We start from the raw sequence: 22,838 nt of genomic DNA on the forward strand, positions 1-22,838 counted from the left end.
CTGCACGTTGTGAACTGTACAAACTGTATTTGACTTTACTGGGTATTTCTACCAAACCACTTTGTTGAGAAGCTGGACTGATTTTGCCCAGTGAAAAATTATCAGAGGGGCTGTTTCAGCCTGCTAGGCTTCATATCCCTACTCCAACACTCAAAAGGATTTCTCTTATGAACAGAGCTCTAGAGCTAAGCTTTCAAAGCCCTGTGAACAGCATTCTGATGAAGTGTTAAATGCAGAATAAATCAGCCTAAATCCAGAGAATTGTTCCAACAGATTAAAACCTCAACCTCAAAGAGAAAGGAGGAGGTCCTGTTCACACTTTATAAATATCTCACTTTGTTTTGAGTCTGCCACCTGCTACTTTGGTGGTCTTAGCCCTTTTATCGGAAGGGACAGTGAATAATGGGCTCATATACATGCCACGCTGCTTAGACTTCATATGCTTCTATCACATCCTCTTCAAAGGTATCTTTCTGAGACTAGAAAGTTCTGATCTTCTTTACAAGGAACACGTTTCAAACCTTTGATCATTCTTGTCAATCTTTTCAGGATGTCTCCCAGTTTCACTGGGTCTTTAAGAGTAATGAGACCAGTACTCATGCAGCATTCACAACACAGGTGCACTATGGGTTAACACAGCATTACGTTCCCTAGTTTGATCACTATTATTTTTCCACAAGCACCTAACCTTTTTTGATAACCTAATTTGCTTTTCCAGACACTCATACAAGATTTTGACAAAATTGCCTATTACAGCCCCAAAGTTTCATCTACAACTGGAAAGCCAATTCAGAACCTATCACTGTATACATACAGCGAGTGCTGCTCTCCAGGTGCAGTACTTCACCACACTGAATTTAAAATGCTATTTTATCACTTGGTGCCATAGGAATTTTCCATGTTTCCTCAAAGTTGACTCTTCCATTTGCTATCATAAATTTATTTTTTTAATCTACAAACATAGTCACCTTTTCTATTTATTTTTCTAACTTCGACTTTTCTGCACTTTTGGCCTCCGCATCCTTCTCTGGCAACAGCTAACTAAATTGGCCAAAAAAAAGTTGTGAAAACACTCTATGAAATCAATCTTCCTTCTGTCCAATTTCCAGCTAAATTTTTATTGGATGTCCCAACAGTCCTCACGCTCTCAGAAATGTGACTTATTCTTTACTCACCTTCCGTGCCAGTCATGCTTTCATAAAGCTTTATTACTTTCTTTTGTCCTCCAAGTGGCTCCTTTCCAAGGTGCAAAGTCCTAAACTGTTTAATGTCTCCTTTCTTCTAATTCCATGTCTTTGCTCTCTCTAGTCACCTCTCACTTTTCTAGCTCTCTTATACTTGAAGAATTTGCCAGAATAATTACGCTGATAATATACACTGGAGCTCATTATATCCAAGAATTTACTGCTCTGCAGGACCCTTTTCACGTTTCCTCAGGGAGATATGTCAGAGTTCCTCTTCAGAAACGTGCCTTAATACTGCCACATACCTTCATAAATGTGCAGGCAACTTTCTACATAAAGCCCTGCTTCCACCACCACTCCCAAAATTGGAATTTTGTAAAAGACAGGTTTTTATTACCTCATTTTACATCTAAGCTGCTCGTATTCTTCTCCCTTGACCTCAAGCTGACCTCTGTTTTTTTTTAATTAGCCCCTTTATGTACATTTTCTGCATTTGTATATGAGCTATACCAGGTTAGCGCCTAGTAGCTGCAAACAAAGAGACAAGTTTCCATCTGCTACAGCTATACTCCTCTACTTATTCAAGAGCTTCAATCCAAAAAAAAACACAGTAGGAGTCATTACAGGCTCAAGCATTTGTTTCTTTTCAAAACAAGATCTTCATCTGACTTAGTTTCAGTAGTGTACCCTAATTATTTTTGCTGTCCTCTTGGTTTTCTTGGACCCTTCAAGTAATGCTTCTTATGTGAGTATTATCCAACACAGTGAAGTCAGAAGAGATCAGTTTCATTCATCTGTCTGACCCTCCTGCTTAGCACAGGATAACAAATTTCTTCAAATAATTCCCTCACCAAACCACACATGCTGGGATCGAGCAGTGCTGTTTCTCTTGGGACCTTTTGAGTCAGTACTGAATAACTTTCTGTGTAATGAAAGGACCCACACTTTCCATTGCAGCTCAATACACAAGGACCTGATGCACTCCTCCTGTTAAACATTCACCTCAGGTAGAGTTCAGAAGTTTTCGTTTTCCTTCAAAAGAAGCTGTAATCAAGGCAAAAACAGGGAAAGAGGTAAGAGCTCCAAAGCCACCTCCCCTGCAATGACGCTGCATCCAGCCCAGAGTAAAACCGAAACCCTCCCCTTACCACCACTGCCCTACAGACAGACTAAAAGCAGTCCTCTACCTTTTATTACCCATTCACCAGTAACAAAACTTGTTGTTCTTCATCTAGCCACTACATGAGAGAGAAAGATAGCACATCATTGCTCAATCAAGCTCCTTGCTAGGCCAATGGTGATGGCAATCACTAAACTGTGTTAATGCAGGTGCTCAGCAGCAGCTGCCATTTGAGATGTGACTGCTCATTCCTTAAAGATCACGAGTATTCAGGCTTGCAAGTAAAAACAGGATCGAATTTTGCAACAGCTGCACAGAAATCACCACAGTCCTTGTCTGTTTGGCCAGGTAACAGAAAGAGATCCCCTTCCTGCTACAGCTGCACTCAGGCATTTGGAGGCCCCAGAGCTTCCAACCAGTCCCTGGAAGCACAGCACCTCTGCTCCCCACACCCTGGCCTTCCCTGTACCTTTTATTCACACAGACGATTGAACCATGCTGCAGGGATTCAGAACCCAAGACTGCAGAACAAGTCCCTTAATTTACGGAAAGGTCAGTCCCGTCTTGAACACTTTTCATAGTCTGCAGCCTTAGCTATTTGGAGTCATTGCTGCTGGGAAGACCTGGGGTTCTCAAAAATGCAGAAGAAAATTTGAGTCTAGTGAGTTATGATAGAATAAAAATCCTTCAGACTTCACTAAAGGAAATGTTTCAAGACCAGGATTTAAATTCTGTGAGCCCTTCCTTATTGAAAGCTTTGACAACAGCAAGACTGTATTTGCTTAAATCATTTTTAGGCCAACAAGGTAATGGATGATGGCTTCTACATAAGCAGTTCATTTCAACATGGACACATGATAAAAATAGCGGCATACAGTGCCATGTTTACATTTAATCCACAGCCCAGAACGACATTTGAAGGCTAGAGATCTGAGAAAACAATAATACATCACATCAAAGAAATCACACTACAAAAGAGCAAGATACCTGAATGACAACACTTCTCAGTTCAGGCAATTAATGCTTAAGTAATGAATTAAGCTTTCTGGTGCATAGTTTCAAGCCATTTCAATTTTTTCCTCCAACAACTACTACCTACCAATCAGAGAAAGTACAGAGATTTATGTTCTGGAGACCTCCATAAAAGGCTGATTAATATTTCTGCCTAAACAGTTCTTATTTGATGAAAATCAAGTACTGACATTATTTTCCTGCCTTTATGTATAGCCTTAAATTCATACTCTGCTATGAATTTCTTCAAAGGTTACTAAGCCATACAATGAACTATATTCTATTTCTTAATTTTTCCCATTTTCTTCCCTCCCCCCCCCCCCCCTTTTTTTTTTTCTAAAGACAGCACACGCTTCCCTGGCTGCTTTATTACTTTCATTGTTAAGAAACTGCTGTCTTTATTAAAGAAGAATGAACCAATTAAAGGGGGGGGGGGGGAGGGGGAGGGAGGTAGAGCAGTTATCTTGTGAAAGGCCAAAGGAAAAGCCTACACTATCCTTCTACTGCTGACAAAAAAAAAAAATTAATCTAATGCTCAGTGAATACCTCCTTCATCATCTGAGAAATCCTGTGCAACACAATTTTAAAAGCTGGCATTTGAAGGCTGTCTTGTGCTTGTTTTGCAGCCTCAGTGAACCATTTTTTAAGCGAAGCGGAAAAAAAAAGAAAAAAAAAATTTTTCCAGACCAAAACAGCATTTCAGGATAGACAGGCGCAGCTCAGCATCCATGCTGCAGTATCACTGCACACACCATTTCTGCTGGAAGCCCAGCAGAACAGCACTGCCTGGCAGCAGAGCAGAGGATGCTGTTTGCAGCTCGGCTGCAAGCAACACAAGCAGACAGCTTGCTGTCCCTTCCAAAAGTATCTTCTGCTCTGCCTCACAGCATTACAGGTATCCATCCCTTCTTCACTGTCAAGGTTTAAGTGTCCTCCAGTAACTCTACTAACCTTCGGATACCACAGTTAAAAAAATACCAGGATGGCAGACTACTTTAGAAGTCTTTAAGGTCACTGCACTGCAAAGAAAAACTGAGATCAGGGAGAAAATTCCTAACATCCAAAAACACTGCCAAAAATGGAATGCATTCATGTGGAACCAGCGCATCCCCACCCTGAGTAACCAACTGGCGAGCTCTGCAAATTGTTTTAAAGACATTTTTATACTGGTGAGACTGGCAGCATATATATAATTACAGTGGCCTAGAACTACCCCTGAAAACACTTCATTTAAGCAATTACTACCAGCCATAACAATAAAAGCCATTTCTCACAGTGGAAGCTTAATCACTATCAGAAGGGCTTGATGGTCTCATTATACGCATGTGACCAGTAGCCCTGGCGCTGAAGCTGTTGCTTCCCAGATTTCAAAGGACTGCTGAAACACCCAGGTACAGGAGTTGTTATAAAGCAAATAATCCTCTATAATAGCATCTGCCAGGCTACACAAAATTTTGGAATCATTGCCAATATTCCTATGCATCTGCAAAGAAATAACGAAGACAACATGGGAGTACACGTCACACAAAATACATCAATTCACATTCAACATGCATGAACAGGAAAGGAAACAACCAAAACAGCAAAATGCATTTGGTAAGAAGGGTGCAAGAAGTCTCCATCACTATCTTAGGCTAGAGAGGGGCCAGAAAGGCTGCATGCATCTATACCCAGTCAGGTAATTATTTTTTTTTTTTACATTAAATGTAAAATAAAGAAAAAAAAAAAGTAGTCTTCGGTTCACCACCCAAATAGTTATTTTGGAAAGTAAGAATCTTTGCAGGGGGGAATGCTGTTTCTTATCCCCGCACCTCCACCACCTATGCTCTTCAGCATTCCACTGTGAAGTTCCTAAGAACCAGGATACCTCCTAAGGAAATCATGTCAGCAAAAATCTCCTGACTTCCTTGCAGATACAGGGTGGAAACCTGGAACACTGCAGTACAGCCAATCACTCTTAAGGCAAGTAACACCCTCTGATCAAGAATCACGTCTGTGACTGCTCCCTCTGTTAGAGCATGTCCACAGAAAAATTAGTCAGCATTTACTTGCATAAAGCAGTCTGGACACACCATCTCACCATGTGCAATACATCCAGACAAGCCTATATTCAAATACAATGAATAACTGAGCTAAAGGACAACAAAATCAACCTGGCTTTAAGCCCCATTAGTTCCTCTTTTAAGAAGCATTTTCCAACTGCAAGCATTACACAGCAGTTGAACTGAGAGTTTGTTTTCTATGATTTGGAATGTCGCTGAAAAAAATCAAAGAGATCGCTTTTGTGCTCAAGAGACACCACACAAGCATTGGGTGTTTCCTGAAGCTTGACCAGCAGCAGAACTTAAGAGTCTGCGTTGTTTGCAGCATTTTATAAGTTTAGAAAAGCTTTGTGATCCTCTGGAGTCACAGTCGACTCATTTACTGCTTCATGTGGTCAGCCCCATGACCAGAACAGCAATGAGTTCCAAGACCACTTAAAAACGGTTACAAATGCACAAATTAAGTGTCCAAAAGGTAACAAACATCTGGGGACCACCAGCTGGCGCAGGTCAGTGTGGTCAAAATAATTTTTTAAACCTTCGCTCTCTGATGGCAAGGCCATACAAACTGCAAAGCTTCCAGGCTGGGGTACAACTGAGTCACTACAGCACATAGACCTATCTCCACTCCTCCCTGGGGAGCGAGACCTCAGAGTTGTTTGTTTGTTTTTAATATGCCACTGAAAAAAACCAAAGCAAAACATGACACTTGGCTCTCCAAAAACCAAACTGCTTTAGCTTTATCTTGGAGGCAGAGATGACTTGATCTTCTTCATTAACTCTTCTGTACAGACAAAGCTACAACCTCCTCTGTGCTTTTGTACTCACTCTGTTGGAAAACTCCAGCCATTTTGGCAATTTAGACATCTATGTTGAAATCTTCATGATGCTGTGCCAGTAACTGAAAAACTGCAGTTGACAGTCCTAGATTACGCTGACTCCTCAGTCCTTACCATTCAATTATATGACACAGCAGCATGAAGGAGCATGGCACCCAAAACTACAAAGCAACAAATGTGGCAGTTGCAGCCAGGGAGACGTTACACCCCAGCATTCACAGACTGATACAGGCGAGTGCAAGGTTGGACTAAGGAGACATGCTGACAAACAATCTTCTAAACAACTTCTCCTTCCTTTTGTTTCATCCAACACCACAACAACAGCTATAACATTTGCTTTATATAGGTATTATATTGCGGAAAATGCTGAAGAATAATATACCTCCTTTTAAAGCAATGTCCTTGCTGCAAACCAGAACCCAGCAGGCCTGTGGTCCCACAGTTCAGCTCCCAACTCCAAAGTATCCCCAGACTCCCCATGCACCAAGATCTCACAGCAGCACAACTGTGCTCACCTTTGTGGGAACAGAACTGAGAGGCCACCTGCTGCCAGGTCATATGGCAAATTCTTTGATTGATTAGCCAATATGATTCTATTAATTGATAGAATACCTGCTGGGTGTTCCATTCATTTACTGCTAGAAGTAACCAAAAACATTTAGGCCATACAAGCTTTCTTACTGACTTTTTTTTTTTTTTTTTAATAATGAATGTTTCCAATTAACTATTTATCTTAAAAATGTCAGGAAAGTATTTTTTTTCTGTGGCTGAGCTAATCCATGCGCAGATTTTCACCAAGCCCTGTGCCCTTCTCTCTGTCAATCCATGGATAAAGCTCAATTGCATTGCAAAATGGGAGAAAAAAAATCTTCCCTGGCTTTCCCAGGGACCATAAGAAACATATTTGGTAACCTTTTCATCCAAACTGAAGAAAAAAAGTTGAAGTTGTAACAAGGACCATTTATTTGATTAAAACCATTTCAGAATGAACTATATAAGCAAACTAACAATAGTAAGAGTACTACACAATGGTTAAAAATGCCACTTTATCAACTGATGAGTGTGTGCTTGCTCAACACTCCTAACACTGTTGCATTAATTCTCCACCCATGGAAGGGAAACCATGCAGCACCTGAACTGGCAGCACAGAGAAGCAGACTTAAATCACCCCTCAAGCCGCCAACTTCTACCATCTGGACAATAAAGCACAAAACCACATATGAGCCCTCCTTTTCTGGAAGGAAATACATCTATCCCAGTCATATAACCGTATATTTATGCAAATCAAGTTTTTCTTTTTGCCTATGCAAAGGTAGAAACACGTACACAAATGGAAAAAATGCAGACCTTATTGGCTAAGCAATAAATTTCAAATCTACCACTGCCAAAAGAAACTGTTAAGAACAGAAGCATCACATCTAATTTCAGTTCTCCACACAAAGACAACACAAAAAAGCCCTCAGCAGACAACTGTTATTATGTATGACAACAGAACTGGTGACTCTGCATATGAATTTTCAAGAACACAGCTGAAAAACCTATGCAGTGAACAGAAATTTCATTAAAGACCTACATCCTTTGTATTTAGGAAACTTAAATGTAAGCAAATCCCCAAAAATTCTAGTATTTACAGAACACTACAAGGGCATCAGTAGCAAAATTTGTGGATTTCCAGTTATGTATTTATGATGCACATGTTCCTAATAATTCAAAATAAAGTCCATATATAGGATAAAAGTAATACTAGATCACTATTGATTTAGATAAATGCTCTAAGAAACCTTCCTTATTCACTCTCCCCAAGGAATTTTAGATATTAACCCACAGTCAGATTGTTTTTTCTGCCTCACCACAGCAAAAACTTCCAAGAAGCAGTCACAAAATCGCTTGAATTAGTACCTAGGTCAAATTCACACACCAAGTCATACTAATTAACTACAGCATCAAATTCATGCTAATTTGAAATAAAAAGTGCAAGTTTGTGCACAGACACTGCCTTCAGTCTAGACTACAGTTGAGCCTGTTAAGTCTCAACTCACAATTTCAATCAGCAGCAGCAAGCACAAAAATACATACTTATCTAACCAAATTCATTCTAGTTAAATCGGAACAACAGCAACACAAAATCAGCATTCATTTATAGTCTGTTGGGTTCATTCCAGCCAGATGTGTTTTCAGACTGAATTCACTGCACAGCAGCTGAGTGCTGGAGGAGAGCAGACAGGGCTGCGAGGACAGGCAGAACCTCTCAGCAGGGGCGTTCACAGGCAAGCGTTTATAGCAATGACTACAAAACATAATTCAGACAGCTGCCGAACTTCCGCAGCTCTGCAGCTAAAGCATAAACTGGAAAGCCCTTGCCTGGACTAATAACTAGCTGAAAACAGACAACAGAGGGTAGGCATAAATGGTCAGTTTTCACAAGGAGGGAGAGGGAGGGAGACTGCCAGGAGTGTTTTGCAGTGTTCTGCTATACACCATACTCATAAACAATCCGGAAAAGGGGCAGGGAGTGGAATGAGTCTCCTGAGGATATAAGCTATTCTGACAGTAAAGAGAAGGCCTGACTGAAGACCTGCAGAAAAACCCTATGAGACTGAATGATCGGGAAATAAAAACAAGAAATTCAGTGCAAACAAGGTAGCAGTCTGAAGAAAAATTATCCTAATTTCACATAGTGATGTACTTCAAGCTGGTCATTAACCTTCAGAAAGTCTTGCTGGAGTCATGACAGACTGATAAAAGCATCAGCTCACACCCATTAAACATAAAAAAAAATATCTAATGTTAGGAAATGATTAGTAATTAAACCATCATATAAAGCTATATAACATCTGCAGCTTAAATCCTAGACACAGCGCCTGTTCCTTCATTACAAGAGGACATAACGAAGGGGGAAATATTTCTGAAAAGGAAACAAGGTTTGAAAAGATTAATAATAAGGAATAATCAATTAGGCTAGGGTTCTTCTGCCTGGAAACAGAGATTACTGCCGTGACATATTACAGAAGCCTATAAAAATCATCAGCTGCACAGAGAAGGTAAATAGTGATCAGTTGTTCACTGTTTCCAAACAACACAAAAGCTAAGAGATACGAAATGAAGCTAGCAGCTGTCAAGTTCAAAAGAAAACAAGCAGAAGTGGTCAGCACCTACAAAATTATTTTGTGCTCTGGAAGGTCTCCCTCAGGATGTGCGAGTGCTATATATTCAAATGGACTGGGGACACAGGCAAATTCACAAAAGAAAAATGCATTAACCATTAACAACGTAAATGCAAACAACATCTACCTCTTGGAGTCCTACAGCATCAGGAGACAAGAGGGCTATCAAAGGTTTATACAATTTGCCCTGACCTTACGCTCTTTGGAGGAAAGAACATGGTTCCACCTGATTCTATGGCTGTTCTTACACTGCAAAATCAATTACATCTCTGGTACTCCTCAGCCCTTCTTTGAACTCACTCAGCTTGCTTACCTGGCAAAAAATGATCTTCTGGGGAGGTGGGGACACAGAGGGGCTGGATTAGCGCCCTGCTTACTTAGCAAACTGAACTGGTTCAGGAAAACATCCAATAAATGCTGGAGATGGTACAAGACAGAGCAAGAACACAACCAGCCCTTCTGCATGCCAACCAGTCATTAGATCAGTTTAAGATGTAATATGCAGCTTCATCACCAAAATACATACAAAAAGGAAGCAGCAGATTGCCTATATCCTCTATTTGAACACACAGAGACAAGCCACAATTCTAGCTCTTCTAGGGGGGGGGACAAAAAAAGGGCCAGTTTCACATTTTTAATCCATTTGGTAATTAGGAAGAGATTCTGATTTATACATGACTGAATAGTAAAGGTTACTTTACAATTAAACATCGCATTTATAACCTTTACTGTATTTATACAACCTAAAGTAATGAATACCCCTTCACCAAACTAAAACCTGTTGTAAATACAGAAATGCATCCAAGTCTGGTAAGGACAATAGCCAAATGAAAAATAAAGCTATTCCATCGCAGCACCAATTTGATTATCACATTAAATGGTGCTACATCAGTCACAGAAGCCAAGGGGATATGACCAGATAGAAAAAGGTGAATGATCCATAAGTATGCATTATTAAAAATCCAGCAAGTCCCATTCGCAATTCAGAATTTACAAGAACAGAAGTGAAGACCAAGTGAGATTATTGAAATCTCTCAACAATTCTGATTTGCACAGTAGAAGGCACAGTCACCTAGTCCTTCCTATATCAGGACCAAATTACTACTGCTTTGCTTAATAACTGACCTGATCTGACCAGAATACTAAGAATTCCCAGGGAAAAGCAAAACAGAATTTTATTATTCTTCCCAAACCACATTCATATGAAAATGAGACCACTGAGATGCATCAAAACATGTATCAGTAACATAGTCTTTAACATTACACAGAGAAACAGCAAAACACTCCTCTGTTCTCCTTTAACTGTCGTGGATTAAACCAGGCTATAATAATTATGGACACAAATACTCTTAACCTGTATTGCGCAGCTGTCCAATGCTAGGCTTAAGAGCTGCAAGCAGTAGAGACATAGTTACTTATATCCAAAACACAGCTGGCAGATGATGATGCACACAAGGTAGACCCTGATAATGGAGCATTACGGTGTCAGCACTGTCTACGGAAACAGAACTCACTGAGTATTTGGCTTTCCTTTTTCCAGGAAGCAACAGCAGTGGCAATCCATCTGAGCTATTATTTGTGAGAATAAAAGTAAATAATTAAAATTTAAAATCCCTATTCTGTTACATATGAAAACCGAACCTGAAAAAAGTTTTAAAGCTGATTTGCCTCCTCCAATTTTTATTATTTTTGTGCTTAGACTATATTATGATCGTAATTTTTTAAGCTTCTTACCAAAATATCTGTATATTACTACTACGCTATAGTGTTTACCTTAAGCATGCAACAGAGGAATGTTTAAGAAAACTATCCTAGAAGCATCTTTAAGAAAATTTCCTAGTACATCTTTAAGGAACCAAAATACACGTTGTACGTAATAGAGCCCCTGAAATTTAAATGTACCAGTACACTTATGCTTTCCAATAAAAAACACTAAAGACCCTGTCATACGTGATGAATGTGAAATACAAGCTGCAAACAGAATCACCAGAGGGTTTCTGAAGGTGATCTGAGATTAAGAAAATATAAATTATACAGGTTTGTTCAATTATTTTAACCTTAAGACACAAAATGAGTAGCTAGGAATATAATTAGTCTCCAAGAACACTGCTTCCAGCAGCTGTTTAATTTCCATTTTATAAATTTCCAGCTTCTAAATTTGCAAACATGTTAATACAAGCCAAGTATAGCCCACACTAAGCTTCTGCACTCAAGAAGCCTCATGTGCCACACACAAGCCAAGTTTCAAAATTCCAAATAATAAATGAAATTGGAACAGTCATTGCCAGTCCTGAACCCACTCCACAATCCCAGTCCAATGGCCAATAATCCAAATGAATCCTAGTGATTGTCTTGCTTCTTCAGGAGTGTTGCCTCAGTTCAGTGAGACACATTTGGTAAGCTCTGCTCCCCTAGTCCAGTAAATTGTGCTAGAAAAGCTCCACACTGATTTTAAACTCAGCTTTTAAGACTTTACATTTCCTTTTTACTTTTCAACATAAACTGAAACACTGGTGCTAAACACAGTCTAACATGCTCCAGGATCTGAAAGACTGTCGTCCTCTTGTGTCTACAGAAAAAGAAAGGCAGAAGCTGAAGTAATGAGCCGCCAAGTCCTCCTATCTGAACACAGAAGACTCATGAGTGTGCCCGACACGGCAAGCAGAAGCAGATTCTTCTCCACTTGTAACCCTCATCTCATCACCTCAGCATTCAAGGACAAAAGCTCTTCTGGGTTTCCCAGATGCAACCCCCTGATGCTTAATAGACCTTTCCTATTCTCCAGAGCAAACACACATGTGACTGAGTCGCCCCAGTTTTGCTACAAACTTTGACTGTGATTCACACACTGTGACTGTGCTGTCACGGCCTTGATCATGCACACCCGGTTCCAGACTCCTTGTACTTGACAGGAATCAGAAAACAGATCAGACACCAGGCTCTCAACTGGCAAAGCAAACCCCAAGGCACTGCCGCCAAGCCAGCCAGCAGCACTCCCAGCACTGCCCAGGAATCTAGTGACAGTACTACACAGCATCAGTTGTTTTGTAATGTCGCGTTTTCTGCACCAGACTTCATAATGATGATTCTTAAGATAGTAGAAGCATCTGACTTTGCTACTATGTTTTGAATTACTCCCTGTGACTTAAATATTTTAAAAAGAAACAGACATTGACTTAAAATGATGATGCAAGGCAACAACAAAAAAAAATATTTACAAGCTATTCCTTTCCCATTTGCACACTGACAAGACTGTACCGAATCAAAGAAAACCACCCCGTTTTCATTGTCCAAAGCAAATAACGCAACTGAGAATTCCAAGACCTAAATACCAGAAAGGAACGCTACAGATAAGAGAAAGCATTAAAGCCCAGAGCACTCCAGTCCATTATTTAAATGAATAAAAATTTCAGTGAAAAAAACCGGGGCAGTTGCAAAGCGTTTCTCTTTTTCTCTCCAACGAAGCCGGGTATGACGAGGGATTATTTCCTAAATTCGGCTCCGTGAGGGAGCCGTACTTTCCTCCGGCGTCTCGTAACGGCAGCGGAGCCCTCCCTTAGCAGCGGCCTCTCGGCGGGAGACGCCGGCGGCAACGACCGCCCAGGCCCTGCGGGCTGCGGCCGCCTCAGCGACACCCGCCCGGGGATTGCCCCCCGGCCCACGCGGGGAACCCCTGCCGCCTTCCCGCTCACCGCCGGCCCCCCAGGACCGCGGAGCGGCAGCAGCAGCCGCGGGGCGCAGGGCTCGGCGAGACAGACGATGCCCGCGGGCGCAGCGAGCCGCTGACCCCGGCCCGCCCGCCGCAACGGCTCCCGCGGAGCCGCCGTGCGGCACCTGCCGCCGAGCGCCTCAACGGCGACGCCCAGCAGCCGCGGAAGACGCGCAGGGGCGGCTCCGGGGGTGTCCGGAGCCGGGGCCAGGCCCGCGGGCGGCGACAGGGCTCACCTGGGCGACAGGTACCTCAGCAGCTCCGGCTGCCGCGGCATGTGGGGCGCTCTGCGCTTGCGCGCTGCGCTGCGGAGCCCGCACATGCGCGGGGCCCATTCGGGGGCTGGGACTACAAACAAGATGGCGGTCGGGCGGCGAGCGCCATCTTGGGGCAGGTCTCGGCGCATCGCCTTCCGCCCGAAGGGCTGGGCCCGGCCGCGCCGCACGCACCGCCGCTCCCCAGCCGCGCCCGGCTCCGCCCCGCCTCCTCGCTCTCTCAGCAGTCCCGTGAAAGCTCTGAGCGAGAGGAGCTCCTCGGCCAGCTCTGCTAGCGCGGTCGGGCAGCAGCGCCGCGCGGCAACCCGGGGCTCGTCAAGGCCAGAGACAGGCCGACTGCAAGCTGAGGGAGCGTGCCTGCAGCAATCCTCGGAGCCACCCCGAAGCACTTCTTGTGCTGGTCGGAGGTAAGATTAAATTGGTAGACCAAGCAAATTTGCTTGTTCCTTTCCCCCAGGAGGTTCTGGCAGCGTGCAGAAGTGAACGTTGGCGGAGCCCTCCCCGAGGTCACAGCACCAGGGTACCCTGTCCCGGGACCTGCTGCCTGAGCCCCAGCCGCGCTCTCCACGAGGGTGGCTGTCCCGAACGGGCAGCGAGCTCCGCGCCACGGCGGGGGGCGTGCGCCATCCTCTGCCCCCTGCCGCCTTCGCCGCCTCCTCAGGCAGCTTCTCCAAATTCAAATACGTGGTTCCCAGGATAGCGTGACATCCCCAGTGCCTCTCACCTTACCTCGGTAGGGCCCTGCCCAAAACATCTAAAACCAAGGTATTGCCCAAACTAAATGCATATTCTGGTTTCTGGTGCCACCCAGTGGTTCTGTATACTGCTTCTAACTCGATCCGTTAAAAGTCCGTTACTAGACAGCAGAGGAGGGGGAGCAGAGCTGCGATGGTATGTAGGTAAACCATTCCCGAATGCATTCCCAGTAGAAGAGACCAGCACTGGGCCATACTGCCACTGCGGTCATCCCAGCCCTGTGCAGCGCCGTTGAGTGCCTAGTGCTCCCCCCTCCTTCTTATCTCTGAGCTCCAGCCCTTCCCCACATCACTCCCCTGAATTGCCTGTGAAATCGTGCCACTTACCTCAGCACCAGTTGCTACTTCTATCACCTTTTCCCACTTACCTGTTACATCTGCGCAATTTGTCTGATGTCCAGCTAGCTTTACATCGGTCCAGGGCCTTCTCATTTGCCAGCAGTTGCCCTCTTTGAGGTGGTATTAGAAGAATCCACCTTAATTGGGAAACATCCAACTCATGCAGTTGCAAGTAGCTGCAGTCCGACTTCCTGCCACCAAGACCCAGCAAGGGCAACACAGGGAACACACAGGGAGGCATTTTAGGTAAATAACACCCCTGTAAACAGGCAGACAAGCCCAGCTCTTTGGCCTTGTTAGCCACATAATGCTTCCCAGGTGTTGGTAGCAAGGTGGAGCACATTTGTTTCTCAGGCTCCTGGTGCTAGAGTGAACCCCATTCTTGCCTGAGTCTCAGGTCTTCAGAGACCACCCTGCAGATCTGAGCGACCCACCCCAGTGGTCCACTTCATTGTAGGTCACAGTATTAAATGTCAAGTCTTCGTGAGAGTCAGATTAGGTTCAGCACCACAGAGTTAGGCAATGTTACATGCTCACTCAAGTCTGGAGGCAAGCAGTGCTCCATCTTGCCAACAGATTGGATACAGCCCTCCCAACGTACCTGTTAACTTACAGTGCGCTGTTGCCTGGCTTTGCCAGGGCTATATACTGAAATTCCAGGGGCTGTGGTGACCATTTCTTCCATAAGTTTACTAGTTCAACTTGGACACCTTCCCTTTCTTTTAAGAAACTGTCAACAAGAAAACAGGATCCAAGATGAGTGTGTACCTGCCAGAGAACAGAGAGGGCTGGCTGGTCCCTGAGGGATGGGGCAGCTGGCCAGGGCAGAGGCCTTGCCAGCCAGAGCACCATCCCATCATGCCCAAGCAAGCTGAGCAGACCCAAAAGTGATGGCCAAGTTCAGTCAAGAGTCCAGATCACGAGGCACGTTTGTGGTGATAATGTAGGTCCAAGTCAATCTGCAGGTTGGAGTCAGGTCTGGTGATAAATAACCAGCATCAGCTGCAGCCTAGTGATTGCTGGGCAGGTCCATGGGGACAAGGTGGGTACACAATCAAGCTGGAAAATCAGTCCACAGCTCAGGATCAGCTTGGGCCATGCATAGCTGAGACAAAGCTACAGAATGGTTCTCCTATAACATAGCTCAGGCAGGGACTAGAGCCCCCCTGAGCCTCATTAAATGAGACTCCTGAGCAGGGTGTGTGTGGGTAGAAGCTCATGTGAGGCTGGTCAGGACCATTAGGGCCTATTAGTGCATGGAGGGCCCTGGCAGTACCTCCCAAACCCATGTGGAAGTACCTGAAGTCTGATACACACTCCCTGCTCCACACACCCAGAACTGGCGGATTCCCCTCGTGCAGCTCCCTCCTGGGGAGCCCAGGGGCCCTCCAACAAATCCCGGAGCAGTTCAGGCAGTCAGCACTGGCTGTACCCGCTGTACCTCACCTATGAGGACAGTGATTTTCTTTCAGATCCCTCTCAAGATGTGAGAAGCGTGCAGTAAGTGCTCACTGGGAACCAGCCAGCTCCTAAATGTGTTGGCTAAGACAGTCCTGTGATGGACCTCAGTGCACCAGCAACAGAGGCTTGAGTGGCCCTGACCAACCTCCCTGGGGGGACTGCTGCCCCCGGGAGCCCCGCTGCAGCTTGGCCCTGGGCCCTCCCTCCCTGGGCTGTGGTGTAGGGGTGCCTGTCTCCAGCTGTGTCTTTTGTCATGGCATCTGATGGGACCTTGGCTGTTAAGAAGCTTGTCTCTTGGGCAGACTCCTTCAATACATTAATTAATACAATAAATTATAGCCCACCAACCTTATCCTGAGCAATTAATTTTTTTCTTTTTGTTTCATATCAATACTTTTTTATATAAAAGCATTTAAGGAATAGCATGCCTAGTGGTGTCTGCCCCTCTTCTCACACAGGCCCAAGCTTTTCATGATACCTTTGTGTTTGCTTGGGCTGCCAAGAGCAAGAGGGGAAGGAAGAGGGGTAAGTGTGGACCTGTGCAGGCACTATATGCAGAAACAGTCAGTAGCACTCCTTAAATTTGTAGGTATTATGTAAACTAGATTGGCTGTTGAACAGAGGTGGAAAGAGTGGAATTTCCTGCCACAAGACTGTACAATCATTGCAACAGTCTTCCAGCCTAGGATGTTGGTTTTAGGCTCTCTGGTGTGGCTGGTCCCCATGCTGTGCTGGCTGCTGTCAATACAGCTTATTTCATCTGTACATGTGCTGCAGCATAGCAGTCCAGGACCTGCAGAAGGCAGCAGCATTTGCCCTAGCTAGGCTAACACCCCCTCCTTCCATGTGTTTTTAGCTGACCTGTGTCTTTTTTTTTTCCCCCACAGTCCTCACAGAAGACAGTCCTGTTTTTCTCAGAGAAGACACTAATAAAAAGAACTGCTAAAAATTACTTACAGAACTGTATGCTGTTGCATTGAGGATCCAATGTAGTAATAACCGTATTGTGGGCATAAGTGAGGGCTGGGAAGCAGAGGGCTCTATGACTGTAAGGCAGCCAGCGTTGGGGCTCCCCAATGCTTTTGCAGTCGTTCAGTTTCATATCAGTGTGAGTGCCCTGTGCCCTGGCACAGTGTGGCTTTGGCCTAAGGCACCAACTGGGTGCTGGGGGGGGCTGATGAGGCAGCTCTCAAATGAGTCCTGGGTGGGCCACCTGACTTCACACCAGGAGAACACGGGTCGTTTATTTCAGAACAAGCAGGGTATAACTGCAAACCTTCTCATGTCAGCCTAAACCCTTCACAAGTCTTTGGCTGTATGTTCTTTCTTGCCAAAATCTACAGTGTACACAAGCTGATCTTGGAGACCAGTAGCAATGAAACAGCTACTCTGCCCACCCAGGGCTGTAGTTCAAAATACTAAGGCAGTCTTGAAATTGCATTGTATTTTAATTTAATTACTTTTCAAGCTTTCTAGAAAAAATAAATGTTCACTACAAAGTGATAAAACTGTCTTAAGCCAACTTAACCCTCATCCACCGCTTGTGAAATATGCACATTAAGTGCACTAAATACTTGGAGTGTTTGCATTCAGAGGAAAGTTGTATTTGGAAAACAACAGCTAGAATTCAGACTGTCCCTGTCAACCTCTTTTCTGCCTAATCCAAATCAGATTTCCCCAAATACTATTGCTTTTTTTTGCAGTCAAAGGCGTTAGAGCATCTTCTCTGCATATTTGCATTCAGCTGTCTCCACAGAGGGTATCTGCCAGAGCCACCAGCTTTGGCAAAACAGACTCCCCCTCAAAGTATCTAATTGAACTAAAAAGCTGCTGTGAGCAGTCTGATTCTGCAAGTAGTTCAAAACTTAACATTTCTCCCTCTGATAGCTTTAGTGACAGCACAAAAAGAAGCATGCAGCATATGCAGCTGCAGTGCAAGGTAAAGGGAGCCTATTCCATTATTTTTCCTACTCATTTGAATCATTGGGGCCTGTCCTGGGTGATGGATGGTGCATTTCCATCAGACACAAGGGAGGGACAGCAGTGAACAGCCTGGGGCTGGCCCTTGGCAGGCACCTCTGTTTTCTGTTAGAGTAGCCAGGGGAACAGTGGGCTACGAACATAACTATGCCATCTATACATACATGTGCCTCATCGGGTTCATCCAGATCTGCTGGGCTGGTGTGATTTCCCATGCCTTTCCAGTTTTATGAGGAGACCAAAGCTGCCTGGATCCAGAGGGCAGAGCTGTCCCAGCAGCAGCTGGATCCAGCTCTCCTGCAGAGGCAGCCCACTGCCGTGCCTGGCTGTGACAGCCTCTCCTGCTGGCTGTGCTCTTCAAGCATCTTCCCAGGCTACAGAAGTCATAACTGCTCATCTCCAGTCACCAATGGGAAATGAAAAAGGGTGCTACACTGCAAGCCAGAGATACACGGAGAACGGCAAATCTGTGAGGCAAGTTGTGCAAGAGCCTGATGTAAGGGCACGTGTTTCCAAAGCAGTGGCCTGTTCGAGCCTGGCAAGATCACTGCATGGTATGCTGGCCGCAGAATGAGCCGTTGGTTCAAGCCGGCTGCTCAAAGAACTCCTGCAAAAGGCTGCTCCTTCTCTGTAAGACACAGCACTGGAATGTGATGCTCCGGGGTTGCTCAGGGTTGCCAAGCTGCTCTGCACAAACCTCGTTTCTTTGTACTAGAGCCAACGATTCCCTTGTGTCTTTCTGGGGCCTTCAGGGAAGTGGAGGAATGGAAAGGAGCGCTCTGCTTACTGCACAGGCATGTTGGAAAACACCTCCCACATCACACTACACATCTGTGGCACTGACCATTTACTGAGAAGTCTGAGTGGGGCAGCACTGCTTGCTGTGCAAAAAAGGGCAACACTGAGGCCAGCCGCTCTGTTTTCTCAAGGCACAAAGCCACCTTGCATAAGCTAGATGGTTCATGGTTGAGGGGCACTGACCAGGCGTGAAAGGACCATGTACCTGCTCAGAAGCTCCGCTGAACCTGAAGGACTCTTCTGCTCATATTCAGCACAAAACCCAGCAACTGGGAGTGCTGCTTTCTGTGTGCAAGTAGGGGTAGCTCTGTATCTTCCAGCTTAGAAAACAGACCACATCAAATTCTTTTTTCTTTTATAAATCCATGCCTTTTCTTCAATAAATATTTACTTGTTTAGTATTTACTTTTTAGTATTACAAGTGCTTGACTTCCTAGGAGGTATTAATCGAAACTATAGCAATGAATGCTAAGCATGACTGAAAGTGTATCTGTGTGTTAGAGGTGTGCAGTGGAAGTAATGGCAAATGTGAGAATGTAACCGATGGGCAGCATGTTTTCACATTATTTTTTCTGAAAAAGCTCTAAGTGGGACAACAACACTAGGATGATAATAAAAGATGTAAGAAAATCTTCACAAGACACCTGGGGTATTCTCTCGACACAGAAGAGCAGGCTGAGGAAGTAGCCAAAATACTCAGATTAAAGCTATACATGTATATGTATATGTACATAAATGAATGGTCATGATTATAGGTATGTTATTTATGATATATTAATTATATATTACATGACTACATTATGATATATAGTGAACTGATGTAATATGGATATAGAATTAACTGAAGGCATGGTCCTGGAGACTGAGTAGTTTTGGCTGGAGCTTTGGACCGGAAATATGCTCAACGTGTGGAAAATAATTAGTGAATTAAAACATGAATGATGGAAGACAGCCGGTAAGAAAACACAGTGCAGTGTAATAAGGAACTGATGAAATGTTTACAAAACTGAGCTCTAGCTTATATATGAGCTCCTGAAGCTCGGACATCAGTGTGCTGTTCAGCTGCAGCACAACACTTGCCTGTCTACAGGACACCTGCATGACAAATTCAGTGTCTTATCAAGCTGGGCAGTAGTTCCTCACAGGGTTCCGGGCTGACTCTGAAGCAGGCAGCTGTGGGCAGTGGTTGCTTTCTGGGCATGCAGGGTGGGATGGTGCTCCTAGGCTTTCTGCCCAGCTGGGCACCAGGAGTGGGCAGGGGGAGGGGGAGAGGCAGACCCTGAAGAGAGCAGCTGGACACAGGTGCGATGACAAGCTTCTCTGTGAGGTCCAAGGTCAAGGCAACCTCCATCTCTGTCTCTTCACCAAGTGCATGGAGGTTCATACCAAGAGAAAATTTGAAAGGTTTTCAGAAGCCAGCCAAAGCCTTTGCATTGCTGTTTACTACAGAATAGCTTCAGGCTATTCCCTGGCTGAGGTTTTTCTTTATGAGGAATGAATCAGCCAGACAAATCTGTTTAAAACTGAAGTAAGTAGAAAAAATCTTAAGACAAATTGCTCATAAGAAGAAATTGCTAGCACTAGATCATACTTGCTCCTGTGTTGTAGACTAAACAAGAAATTAGTCACCTGCCTGCTTATGTAACCATAAAACAAAATGCCCTTGATATGAGAGGAATGGGATGTGGCAAATGCAATTCCACTTTTTAAAAAGGACTTGGGGAACTACGAGCCATTGAGTCTAGTGTCTCTATCAGGCAAATGTATGGAAGCTATACCAAAGAATGTAATTGATAGAAGTAGGGAAAAAAAATAATGGTAAAATAGTGATGAGTCACAATGATTTTATAGATGGGAAAGTGCTTCATTGGCAAGGCAGGGAGACTGGAGGCTCCCCAGCAAGGGAGGGCAGGAGTCCATCTGGGTCCCAGGAGACAGAGCAGAGTGCCTGTCTGGAGAGCAGAGAGGCCAGGGCTGAGCCCAGTTCCCTCTTCCTGGCTGGGCTCAGCCCCCCTGCAGCTTGCTCACTGCCTACTGCACAGGGGCGATGGGAGCTAGCACTCAGGGTGCCCCAGCTGTGCTGCTGGGGGGGAAGCATGAGAGCGCTGGGGAGGGGTGCAAGGGGTGATGCCTCCCTGCCTGCAGCTCTCGGTACCGAGTGACTGGGCAGGGAGAAACCAGCGACTCCAGATGAAACCATCTCAGATTTGAAAGTGAGCCTTGAATTTTGAAAGGAGGTTTTCAGAGAGAGTTGAGAACTGCATTTTTACTTCCCCATTCTCAGTTGAGTTTAATTAATATCCCATCCCAGTTACTGCTGCATACAATTTAAACCACAATGGGGCTTCTTGGAGAATGTAACTATTAGACCAGAGTTAATAGCACCAATTAGTGGGTGGATGACATTCTCTAGCTTTCAAAAAAGTCTTAAATTTAAAACAAACCTTTTCTTTTTGTTCTTTGAATGCCAATGGCCTTTCTCTGATGATGTCCTTTCTTTGAGAACTGTTGTTCAAAATATGGATGAAGACTGTTTGCTGAGCGCTGCTGTCTTCTACCTGGACAGCCAGGCTTGTGTTTTGAAAGCCCACTGTAAGATCCTCATTGGCCAAAGGGTAAGAAAACAAGGCTAGTGCAAACTGCTGCTACAAAGTGGTGATTACAAGCAGTTTTAAGCTAAACCGACAGATGTGGGAAAAGGGAAAGCCTACCTGATACCACCCCAGTTTTCTGTTTGTAATCCCCTGGCCCACCCAATTTTGTCCCCAGCACACAGTTTTTCCCTGGAATCCCTTTGGGGTTATTGTCCCCACACATGTGCTCCTGGGAATTGGGCATTTAGTTCTGGCTTTCCAGTTCTGTGGGTGGCATGCTGGTGTTTTGCACAGCATAAACACCAAAGGCTGCCCCAGTAACAGTGGCTTGGAGCCATGTGTGGGAGCCTCCTCGCCAGGCACAGGCTTGGTCTCTCCTTTGCATGGCCAGTGGGTGCTTCTCGGTCAGCCCACAGGCCTGGCCCCAAGCCCTGGACATGTGCAGGTTGTCTGCACCCCGTGGGGTCAGGACTGCCCCACAGACCTGCAAACTGTGGTCCCTGAGCTTGCCTTTTCTTATTTCATTTTTCTGTTTGCAGCTAAACTTTGAGTTCACCTCTTATTACACAATCTTCTCATGGATACACTTTTTTATATATTTATGTTATGCAAATAAACTATATAAAAGTGCATCTGTGTCTTTATAATGTATTTTACACATTTGCACAGCTCTGTAAAGATAGGTTTGTATATATAAATATCTCTATAGCAGGTCATGTAGCTGCCACGACGGAACCCACCACCCTGTAGCCTGCATGGCTGTCATCCTCTGCTACCCACCTCAGGCCTGTGCTTGCTGCCCTGGTGCAGGTGCTCATGTAGCCCCTGGAAGAAAGGCACTCCAGCTCTGTGAGGAATCAGTTACAATATCCTTTACTGGAGGGAATATCAGAGGGAAAAAGAGGATAGCAGAGGCAGCCTTATGGCCCTGTCATTGTGATCTTTAAGGTCTTAAAGGGTTTTCCTCAAAGTAAACAACTCCAGAATTTCTGCAGTTAGGCAACATGCTGTTTGATGAAAACACACTGCTTTGCTTCAAGATAAAGACAAGGACAGGCTGGTGGCATCATCGCCACGTGCTGTGTAGGAGCTGCATGCAAGCTTCTCCAGTGCCATCGGCTGGCAAAGCCCATCCTGTGGCCAGGGGCTGCGCACAGCCTGGTGGGCAGCCCGGCATGGGCCTGAAAACGGAGCTCCCCACATGGCATACACAGCCTGGGCAGGCCAGTGCCCTTAAGGTCTGTGGTCGGTTGGGTCACCGGCCCCTCAATGCTCAGCAGTATCCCATCAGATCCATGTGGGCACTGGGGATGGGGATCTTCCAGCATGCTCCAGGAGCACTGATCTCCAAGCACGCTTTGGCTTGGCTTTGGAGAAGGAGCCCTGTATGGACAGGGAAGGAAGGGACAATGATCTTAACTTTCTTTACACACGAATACAGCTAACATGACAATGGTAAGGTGTGTGAACACTGTGCTAAGATACAGAGAAGACAAGCAGCGCAAACTGCACTGATCTGGGGAAGCACAGGCAGCAGGCAGCCCCGAGGCCATTCTCAGTGGTTTTG

General features: G+C 44.9%; 1 protein-coding gene and 1 long non-coding RNA gene across 5 annotated transcripts in view; one reads left to right on the top strand and one right to left on the bottom strand.

Annotated features, from left to right (window-relative positions):
- NDRG3 (NDRG family member 3) overlaps window positions 1-13,411 on the bottom strand; it is a 60,820-nt gene extending 47,409 nt beyond the window's left edge. Inside the window, exon 1 of one of the 4 annotated variants that reach the window (XM_055722422.1) lies at window positions 13,306-13,411. The gene's annotated coding sequence lies outside the window, so the exon portion shown is untranslated. The remainder of the gene's footprint in view (window positions 1-13,305) is intronic. The other 3 variants (XM_055722420.1, XM_055722424.1, XM_055722423.1) reach the window with 3 other exon arrangements.
- A 53-nt stretch (window positions 13,412-13,464) lies between these two features.
- Window positions 13,465-21,901, top strand: LOC114014712 (uncharacterized). The gene is made up of 2 exons (XR_003558329.2): window positions 13,465-13,751; window positions 16,787-21,901. It is a non-coding gene; the product is annotated as an uncharacterized LOC114014712 (long non-coding RNA).
- The last annotated feature ends 937 nt before the right edge of the window (window positions 21,902-22,838 follow it).

Source organism: Falco cherrug, chromosome 10 (genome assembly GCF_023634085.1).
Source record: "Falco cherrug isolate bFalChe1 chromosome 10, bFalChe1.pri, whole genome shotgun sequence".
NCBI lineage: Eukaryota > Metazoa > Chordata > Aves > Falconiformes > Falconidae > Falco > Falco cherrug.